This window comes from Biomphalaria glabrata, chromosome 18 (genome assembly GCF_947242115.1).
Source record: "Biomphalaria glabrata chromosome 18, xgBioGlab47.1, whole genome shotgun sequence".
NCBI classification, from domain to species: Eukaryota; Metazoa; Mollusca; class Gastropoda; family Planorbidae; genus Biomphalaria; species Biomphalaria glabrata.
In genome coordinates this window covers 16,396,934-16,407,528 of record NC_074728.1, presented here as the reverse complement: position 1 = coordinate 16,407,528, position 10,595 = coordinate 16,396,934, and positions in this window count along the sequence as shown.

Genomic DNA, 10,595 nt, shown 5'->3' with positions numbered 1-10,595 from the left:
AAAACCCTACTAGACGTCATCTTTCAATGTATGTATAGAATGTAAACAAAGATCAGATAACTGGGATTAAAATAAGTTTGGAAACTCCTTAGAGAGCACTCACAAATTTGGTGGTATTTTCCAACTCCAGTATTTTTAGATACTTCCTTTTTAATGCCCTGGTTTCAAGCTGTATAAACTACTGCCTGGTACAGCAGTGGTCAGGGTACTAAACGACTTACTTCATCATTCCGACATAGGCCACATATCAATTCTTTCAATGCTGGACTTGTCCGCAGCCTTTGATACGCCAGACCATGAAATTATGATGGCCAGATTCTCTGCAACTTTTGGTTTAGCAGGAATTGTCCTCAAGTGGCTTGGATCCTACCTGACTGAACGCACCCTAAGTGTCGTTGTTAGCGGAACAGAATCAACAAGCTTACTCTTGAAGTACAGAGTACCCCAGGGATCAGTTCTAGGCCCAGTACTGTTCACTGTGTATACATATCCACTCAGCGGTGTCATACGGCCAACCGGCATCCTATACCATTTCTTTGCCGATGACTCACAGTTATACGATTCCTCAGTACCATCAGGTGTCGCATCTGGCATAGAAAATCAGTGGTACCGTTGCAAAGGTGAGCGATTGGATGGCTGAAAATAAACTCAAGATGAACGAAGACAAGACAGAAATAATTATGATTGGCACTCGGAATGGCACTCGGAATGGCACTCGGAATGGCACTCGGAATGCTCGGAACAACGTCTCAAAAGTCGAAAACACAGACTCTCTCTTTATCACGACCTGCCAGGTTCCTTATGTCCATGTAGTGCCAGGTTCCTTATGTCCATGTAGTGCCAGGTTCCTTATGTCCATGTAGTGCGGAATCTTGGAGTTTTCTTCGACTCAACACTATCTTTCGACTCACACATAAATCAGCTCTGCAAAGGTCTTTATCTGCAGCTGCGCAGATTTGGCCAGATCCGACCATATTTAACAACGGAGTCAACAAAAACGCTAGCTGCGGCATTCATACTCTCCCGCCTTGACTACTGCAACCAAGTGCTAGCTGGAATACCTGATGACAAATAGCCAAGCTGCAACGTATACAGAACAATGCCGCACGAATAGTCCTTAGAAAAACAAGACGAGATTCTGCTACTACGCTCTTACACGCTCCATTGGCTTCCCGTGAAAGCGAGAATCGACTACAAGGTGTCCATACTTTGTCATCAGTGTATATATAACAATGAGATGCCCTTGTACCTTAGCGAACTGATTACTCCATATGTCCCTCAGAGAGCCCTGCGCTCAATGGACTCATCTAGTGGTGCCACGTTTCTCCCTCAAAAGCTACGGTCTGAGGGCTTTTTCAGTGCACGGACCAAAAGTTTGGAACTCACTCCACATTGGTCTTAGACAGACAACATGCTACACCACTTTCAAGAAGAACATTAAGAACATTATCTGTTTAAAACTTTTTTAGATTAGTTGGTCATTTTAGCTCTTGTGTTTATGTGTGTAATGTTATTACAGAACTTTGAGCCTACATTTTGTTTGTTAATAGCGCTTTATAAATAAAAAAATTATTATTATTAATTATTATTAAAATAGGGCCTTTATAATTTGTATGCGACAAATATAAATTCTTCCTAATTCTTTAAGGGAATTTTAAAGGAATACAAAGTTAAATTTAACACCAACACTACGGAAGAAATAGACAGTCTTCTTGGTGACATCAAAAGCATTACGTATATCTGAAACTTCATTCAGATCATTGATGACAAGATAAAATCTGTGAGACGCGCAATGGGCAAAGGTTAATTTTAGAAATTTTCACGAATCCTTGCCTGAACACAGTTCTGAATCCTAGCTATCACGGGGCAGCCATCGTAACCTTGGCTGAGTAGTTTGTCCATGTCTAGACTGTACATAATATATTCGCTGACAATGACGTTAGAGACAGGCACTTTGATGTGCGTCTCTCTGAACAACAAGAAAAAAACCTTTGAAGTCTTCTCGAATGCAATAGCAAGGAACCAACCGAACACCCAAAGACATCTGCTGAGTGCCTGAGATATCTGCAGCTTCCTCACCTAAATACCCAGCGAATGAGTTAATTCATGACGCTGCTGCTCGTCTTTTGCTTTGTGTTTTATTGCTACCAGAGCTGCGTTGATCTAATCAACGTTTTAACTCAAACGATGGTATGTGAATCACTTTCTTGTATCTCTTCTATCGTAAATTGGTGGATGTGTTTAACCTGCTAGTTTATCGAGCACCTATCTCCGAATGACGTAACTACATTTACCAAGATGACTGCACTCTTCAATCTTGTTCAAAGAAACTTTCACAACGAAAGAAAGCTGGCAAGGATTTCCCCTCCAAAGTAAAAATCAAACAATAGTTATCATATTGACATATTCTAGGCCTTAATTAAATCTAATGATAAGTATAATTATTTGCAAATGAAAACAAATCATCACGACTAAAGTGCTCTAGAATATTTCACACCTTTTAAAGTGCAAAGAATTACAAGTCTATAATAAAGGTAGATAATCGGACATCAACTCCAGACAAACTTATTCTAGATTATTACAATAATAGCTTATCCTTACAACAGTACTTTAGAGGAAGCACTACTTGTTAAGTTGCTACTTTGATGAAGTTAAATGATAGAACGTGTAAAAAAAAATTGGCTTAAATTTGGCTACTCAAAATTCATTGTGCTGCAAGTACCTGGTCGATCATCAATTCCTGGTATTATAACTGTACTTCAGTGAAAGCACGACCAATTCATTTGCTACTTAGATGTTCATTGATTTGATGGTACAAAAAATTGGCCAGAATTTGGCTACTGACAATTTTGCACCCCTATGAGGGCGCCCATGTTGCTCCCCCATTCCACCAAATCGGACAACATACAACGGCGTGGGGGGGGGGGTCGACAGAATCTAAGAATAGGTTTAAATATTAATAACTAGTATATATTAATAACATAAGTAAGGAATTAATATACAAATTGCGTAAACTTCGACTCCAGACTGCTTTGAAAGTGGGAGGGATTGCTGCCCCTTTGTTTTAAACATCTGCCAGATAGAAAGCATTTCTAATTGTTGTAGATGCATCTCATAGCGAGTAACAACTAATACTTCGGGGATCAAATATCTTAGATCGTATTTATACATTTCTGACGAATGAACCCAGCCAACAATTAATAATGTACTTATGGGCTGGTTATATGGATTGCTATATGCCATTTTTAAATATACATGAAATATTTAGATCTACCTCTAACGTCATCTCGTATGACGCAATGTCAAACATAATATTGATCAAGTTATTATTATAACATTTATTTATAACACTTCACGTTTGGTCAATATATCCACTAACCAACATTTCATATAATAGTGTCACGCTTTCTTTCAAATGTACTTGTAAAAAAAAGGGGGATCTTTTTGTATCGCCATTTTTCTTTGTGATTATCTTCCCTTGTAACTCAAAGGCTTGTAGACATACTGCAGTTCAAGTTTACCGATGTAATTATTTGTACAGACGGATTGAGTCACCAGGGAACGTATTGCAAGACACTGTTCCCTTCTTAGGACGTGTGCAAGATTGTTAGACTTACATGAATCTTAAAACTACCGGGTATTTCATTTCCTTGTTAAATGTTTTTTTGTTCTTTTCGATATCTTCATGACTATCTTCAGTTTAGCATGATTTAATCAGTTTCATTCTAAAACTCTGAGGTTAAAAGAATAAAATAGGGAAACGGTTTAGCAGTTAGTCCGGTCATAATCTGAATGTTTAAAAATGGCTTTATAAAATCAAAAGAAATACATGGTACATTTTGAGACATGTAAATCCACCCTTGAACTTTAAAATTCATTTTATCTTTCACATTTTCCGTATAAAACAAACTAATACACTTTTAAAAAACTCCATTTAAAAAGAAAACAGACCTAAAACTGATAGGATTAACTCTTTTACTCCGTAATTATTTTCCACGTTTCGATGTAATTATTCATTTCGCTCATTTGTGTTTCACTACTCTGTTTTAATTAAAATTCAATAACTTTTTTGTTTTTTATAAGGAAATGTTATATTTGGTAAAGAATTATAGGAGAATGTATGCTATTTTTATATAACACAAATTAAAGTTTATAGAACCAAAAATTAATTTAATGGGGTCAAATCAACGTTGGTATCGTCAGTTAGGAGAGAAAGAGTTTAAAAAAAACGTCGTTGACTGCGTTGACCCAACATGCTTCTGAAAACTTAAACTCCTGAACACGAAGAGTTTCAATTCCCTTGGTGTTGACTTGAGCATTAACTACGCGTTAGGAAATGTGTTGAACAGTATTGACATCCTCTTGTACTTTAAATCAGTCGTACATTCAAACTTCATCTACATTTGTGTCCACACACACGCACGCACGTGCGCACACACACACACACACAATGGACGGTTAAGCTGTGAACAAAGCAAGTGTGACATGTCACAACATTTGTATGTATTTAATATAAAATCTCTTTAATCTTATTTCATTCGTGTTTCAGTCATAAGCATCGTCAAGGACAACAATTTAGATAGATGAAATGTTGATGAAGATGTAGATAAATAACAAAGATAAACAAAGAAATGAAGATGTGGATAAATAACAAAGATAAATAGAGAAATGACGATGTGGATAAATAACAAAGATAAACAGAGAACTGACGTGGTATCTAAGGAAAATCCCAGAGAAACATTTTGCAATGACTAAGAAATGTCAATAATTTTTCTTGTACATTTTTACTTCCTAAATGAAGTCTAGTTTGATACTGAATGAAGTAAAGGCCACACTGTTTGGTTCTGACGGTGTCTCTGATACAAAATACATACTAACTAACCAGCAGAGCCCATGCTAATCTATGGAATGACATATCCTGTATCATTGTACTCTTTCATTAGTGTTTGATTAGTACATTTCGTTTACCACAATTCACGAAGATTTACACCTCCTCTCAGACCCCATCCTGTTTTTCTTTCCAATGTTCTTACAGTTTATGTGATGTGGAAAAACCCAAACCTAGGTGGATGAACTAGAATACATGCCAACTTTAAAACTGTCAGAAGTTCATTAAGAACACAATGGTTCTTAACTACGTGCAAAGAAACAGCAGACACCTAGATCTAGTTAGATGTAAACAATTTCATTCAACTCACAACGTGTTTCAATGTTTTGTCTTTCAGTGCATTAATTATTTTGTATTCAGGGCCGGATTTAGACGCGAAAACGCCTTAAGATGTTTAAGATAGGGAGCCCGTTATATGTCCAGATATCACATGTTAGTACTAAATATGATAATAAACTATTAATGGGTTTCACTTATATATAATTAAGAATTATATAAATAGTGAAACAATAGATCTTTAAAAAAAATGTCAACTAAATTGCGATCTCAGACAAAGGTTTCGGCGCATTCTTAAGCGTAGCAGAGCAACATAAGAGAATACATGAGAATCGCAGTGTTTAGAGTAAAATAAATGAGACATTACACGCTCTATTTCTATTATAAACAATAATAATAATATAATTACATTTATCGAAATTAATGGGAATTTGATTTAAAAACTTATCGATAATATATTTCAGTATATTGAGAATTTTTTTTTTTTTGGGGGGGGGATCTCTCGGATATGTAAGCTATAGCTAGGTTTTCCTTTGCGTAACTTCATGACTGTTTGTGTTATAGTAATACTTGTTGTGTGTGTGTGAGTAGATTAGAACTAGTCAACAGTAATAACTGTATTATAATTGGTAGCTCGGCTTTATTAAAGGTACATTAAAATAATGAAAAAAATATTAGAGGTACCACTGGTATAACCTTATCCTTACAATAACAAATCTAGAATCAGATGTCTCCCCAATATATGCTTCCAGGTGAAACCTATGCAAAGCATAAGGCACCAGCTTTATGAAGATTTTGAAGACGATAAATAGTAACGAGTGTAAATATTTTAGAATGTGGTAGCAACCCATATGAAAATCAAGAAAAGAAAGAGTAAAAAAACTTTTAATCTAAAATTTTGAGAAACATAACTGTTTCATGTGTGTCAATAGATAAATACTCCAATATTAGAATAGTAGTCTAAGGCAACTTATTACAAAGTTTATATATATATAGTTCGTACATCGTGGTTCGATGATAACCACTTTGTCATCCAGGGGGCTGAGGGTTTTGCACTGGTTTTTAATGCCCCCTCATGTGGCTGATGAGTGGTGACACCTATGTGAGCCCGGAATGTTCGGCTGCACACTTTATATAAGCTTTTTTAAAAGTATTTTAAAAATATTTTGCTTGTTTTAATGATCCTAATGCTTCTTATCGCGATCCTTCGGATTATTACTAATTAATATTCTCCATTAATGACGTATGAGGCTTGAGCTCCAGAATTTCGTTTTTTTATTACGTTTAAGCATTTAACTGCTCCGTTTTGCTAAGATTAAAATTTTGGATTTTGTCAAACAGATATTCTAGCAGGTTGACCATTAAACTGAAATAGAATATCAAATCCAAATAGACTAAAAGACCTAGGTAACACGAAGTCTCATTTCCTCGGGTTCATTGGCTGTCTCAAATTACAAGTTCACAGAGAGTACATTCATTCACCACTCCTCAGAAGTATTCAAATTTGTTCAGTCACTGTTAGCCTATTGTTGTGCATCAAACGCTGTGAATGTACTAATACTAGATCTAGAAGACCTCCAACTGTGTTTCTTATTGAGCAGTACAAATTGTGAACATGAAGAAGGAGTGGCTTCTAATTGAACACAATAACGAATTGAAGAAATAGCAAAGGTGTGATGGGATAGTTCCTCATCTCAATGGTACTAGGAAGCGGACTTTAAAAATAAATGACTCAAAAACAGATTTGAAACTCATTGTTATTCTGAAACTGTTTTAATCGTCTTTCAGGTAGAAACAAGATCTTTGAAATGCTCATCACTTTCATATGTAACTTGAAATGTGTAACGAGCTGAGCAAATGCTGATTAGTTTTAATTCCTTCTCAATGTGTATAATATGTGTTTCATATTATACGTATTTTATAAAGTTATTCACTAAGTAATGTCAGTTCGTAATTGTTATATAAGGAAAATACAAAACAGACAATATGAAACTGCTTTGAAAGATTTGTGTGATAGTAAACGTTCATTTGGTCCTTCAGAATTGAAGTTTAGTTCTTGACCCAACCTCCTGCAGAATAGTTCTTGACCCAACCTCCAACAGAATAGTTCTTGACCCAACCTCCTGCAGAATAGTTCTTGACCCAACCTCCAACAGAATAGTTCTTGACCCAACCTCCAACAGAATAGTTCTTGACCCAACCTCCTGCAGAATAGTTCTTGACCCAACCTCCTGCAGAACAGTTCTTGACCCAACCTCCTGCAGAATAGTTCTAGACCCAACCTCCTGCAGAACAGTTCTTGACCCAACCTCCTGCAGAATAGTTCTTGACCCAACCTCCTGCAGAATAGTTTTTGACCCAACCTCCTGCAGAATAGTTCTTGACCCAACCTCCAACAGAACAGTTCTTGACCCAACCTCCTGAAGATTAGTTCTTGACCCAACCTCCTGCAGAACACTTCTTGACCCAACCTTCTGCAGAACAGTTCTTGACCCAACCTCCAACAGAACAGTTCTTGACCCAACCTCCTGCAGAATAGTTCTTGACCCAACCTCCTGCAGAACAGTTCTTGACCCAACCTCCTGCAGAATAGTTCTTGACCCAACCTCCTGCAGAACAGTTCTTGACCCAACCTCCTGAAGAATAGTTCTTGACCCAACCTCCTGCAGAATAGTTTTTGACCCAACCTCCTGCAGAGCAGTTCTTGACCCAACCTCCTGCAGAATAGTTTTTGACCCAACCTCCTGCAGAATAGTTCTTGACCCAACCTCCTGCAGAACAGTTCTTGACCCAACCTCCTGACGATTAGTTCTTGACCCAACCTCCTGCAGAATAGTTCTTGACTCAACCTCCTGCAGAATAGTTCTTGAATCAACCTCCTGCAGAGCAGTTCTTGACACAACCTCCTGAAGATTAGTTCTTGACCCAACCTTCTGTAGAATAGTTCTTAACTCAACCTCCAGAAGATTAGTTCTTTACCCAACCTCCTGAAAATTAGTTTTTGACCCAACCTCCTGCAGAATAGTTCTTGACTCAACCTCCTGAAGATTAGTTCTTGACCCAACCTCCTGCAGATTAGTTTTTGACCAAACCTCCTGCAGATTAGTTCTTGACCAAACATCCTGCATATTAGTTTTAACCCAACCTCCTGCATATTAACTCTTGACTCAACCTCCTGCAGAACAGTTCTTGACTCAACCTATTGCAGAATAGTTCTTGACTCAACCTCCTGCAAAATAGTTCTTGACCCAACCTCCTGCGGAATAGTTCTTGACTCAACCTCCTTCAGATTAGTTCTTGAACCAACCTTCAGAAGATTAGTTCTTGACCCTTAACACAACCTAGTAGAGCGGCGGCGGGCAAGTTTCATACCACACTACAAGACAGAAATGCCTTCATTGCAACAAGTTTGTCTGCGAATGAGAGAATAGGAGCCTTTGTATTTGGGAAGAGCTAAAGACGTGCAAGACTACTCTACCACCCAAGCTCAGGTGAAGACACACTGGGTAACAATAAACAGTAATATGCCCCTGTAAAATTTTAAAATTTTTCCTTCATAATCTATACTATCTATATTATAAAGTAGAATGTGAGGGGTATGTATGTATGTATGTATGTATGTATGTATGTATGTTACTTATAGACATCAAAACCGCTTGACCAATCTTGATAAAACTTGGCAGGAATGTTTCTTGGGTACCAACTTAGACCTTAGTGTATGTATTGTAGCCCTAAAACAAACTTAAGACCCTAAAAAAAAATAAAGTTGTCCGACTCTATTACAGCTATAGTATTTTATGGATCTAGGCCATGTCTACAATGTTGACATAGAAAAGATCGAAAGGATTTAGACTAGATCTAATTTTTAGAAATACACTTTGCGCAGATAGTTTTTTACTTTGACACATGAAAATACAAAAGAAGATCCATTGATTTTATTATATAATAAAATTAACCTTCAATTTTGTGTTTCAAAAGCATTTTTTGAATTAATTAGTAAGTTATATCTGTGACTGCAGATTTCCTGACAAACATTCTTTCATTAGACAATACCGTAATGAATCGCTTACTAAAAATTAATTCGTTTAATTGTTTACTTTATAATCCCATCCCTAGATCTAAAACTCTAATTCAACTCTAAGATGATAAAACTTCTCTTAGCACAGATAGTTTTATACCTTAACACATGAACAACCTAATTATAGTCCATTCATTTCATATTTTGATCAAATAAACATTCAAATTTGGTTTTCTAAAGCATTTTTAATAGACTGAATTCGTTTACGAAAGCTGCGATGCCGGGTTGAGATAGGCCTAGATCTATATTCATTCATGAATCGCGTACTAAAAATTATTTCGTTTAATTGTTAACTTTATAATCCTATTCATTTAACAAAGCTATCGCTCTTTTCGTTTTTAATAGATATGTATGTATCGGCTTCGGGTAAATCCATTTTCGCAAAACTAATTTTATTTTCGTAGCGAAAGAGAAAAAATTTGAAAGGATCATTAGATACGTTTAACATACATTTAAATCCAATCCACTAGATTAGTAAACACAAACTTAGACCCGCAGGCCGCGGGTAATGTCAGGCTAGTAAAGTATAAAGTAAGGCGTATGTATGTATGTATGTATGTGACGAATAGAAATCAAAACCGCTTGACCAATCTTGATAATACTAGGCAGGAATGTTCGTTGGGTACTAACTTAGACAGTAGTGTATGTATTGTAGCCCTAAAACAAACTTAAGACCCTAAAAAAAAATAAAGTTGTCCGACTCCATTAAAGCTATAGTATTTATGGATCTAGGCCATGTTTACAATGTTGACATGAGAAAACATCGAAAGGATCTAGACCTAGATCTAATTTTAAGAAATACACTATGCGCAGATAGTTTTTTACTTTGACACATGAAAATACAAAAGAAGATCCATTGATTTCATTATATAATAAAAATAACCTTCAATTTTGTGTTTCAAAAGCATTTTTTTACATTAATTAGTTCCTTATATCTGTGACTACAGATTTCCTGACGAACATTCTTTCATTAGACAATACCGTAATGAATCGCGTACTAAAAATTAATTCGTTTAATTGTTTACTTTATAATCCCATCCCTAGATCTAAAACTCTAAATCAACTCTAAGATGATAAAACTTCTCTTCGCACAGATAGTTTTATACTTTAACACATGAACATACTAATTATAGTACATTCATTTCATATTTTGATCAAATTAACATTCAAATTTGGTTTACTAAAGCATTTTTAAGAGACTACATTCGTTTACGAAAGCTGCGAAGCCGAGTTGAGATAGGCATATATTCATTCATGAATCGCGTACTTTACTTTATAATCCCATTCATTTAACAAAGCTATTGCTCTTTTCGTTTTTAATAGATATGTATGTATCGGCTTCGGGTAAACCCA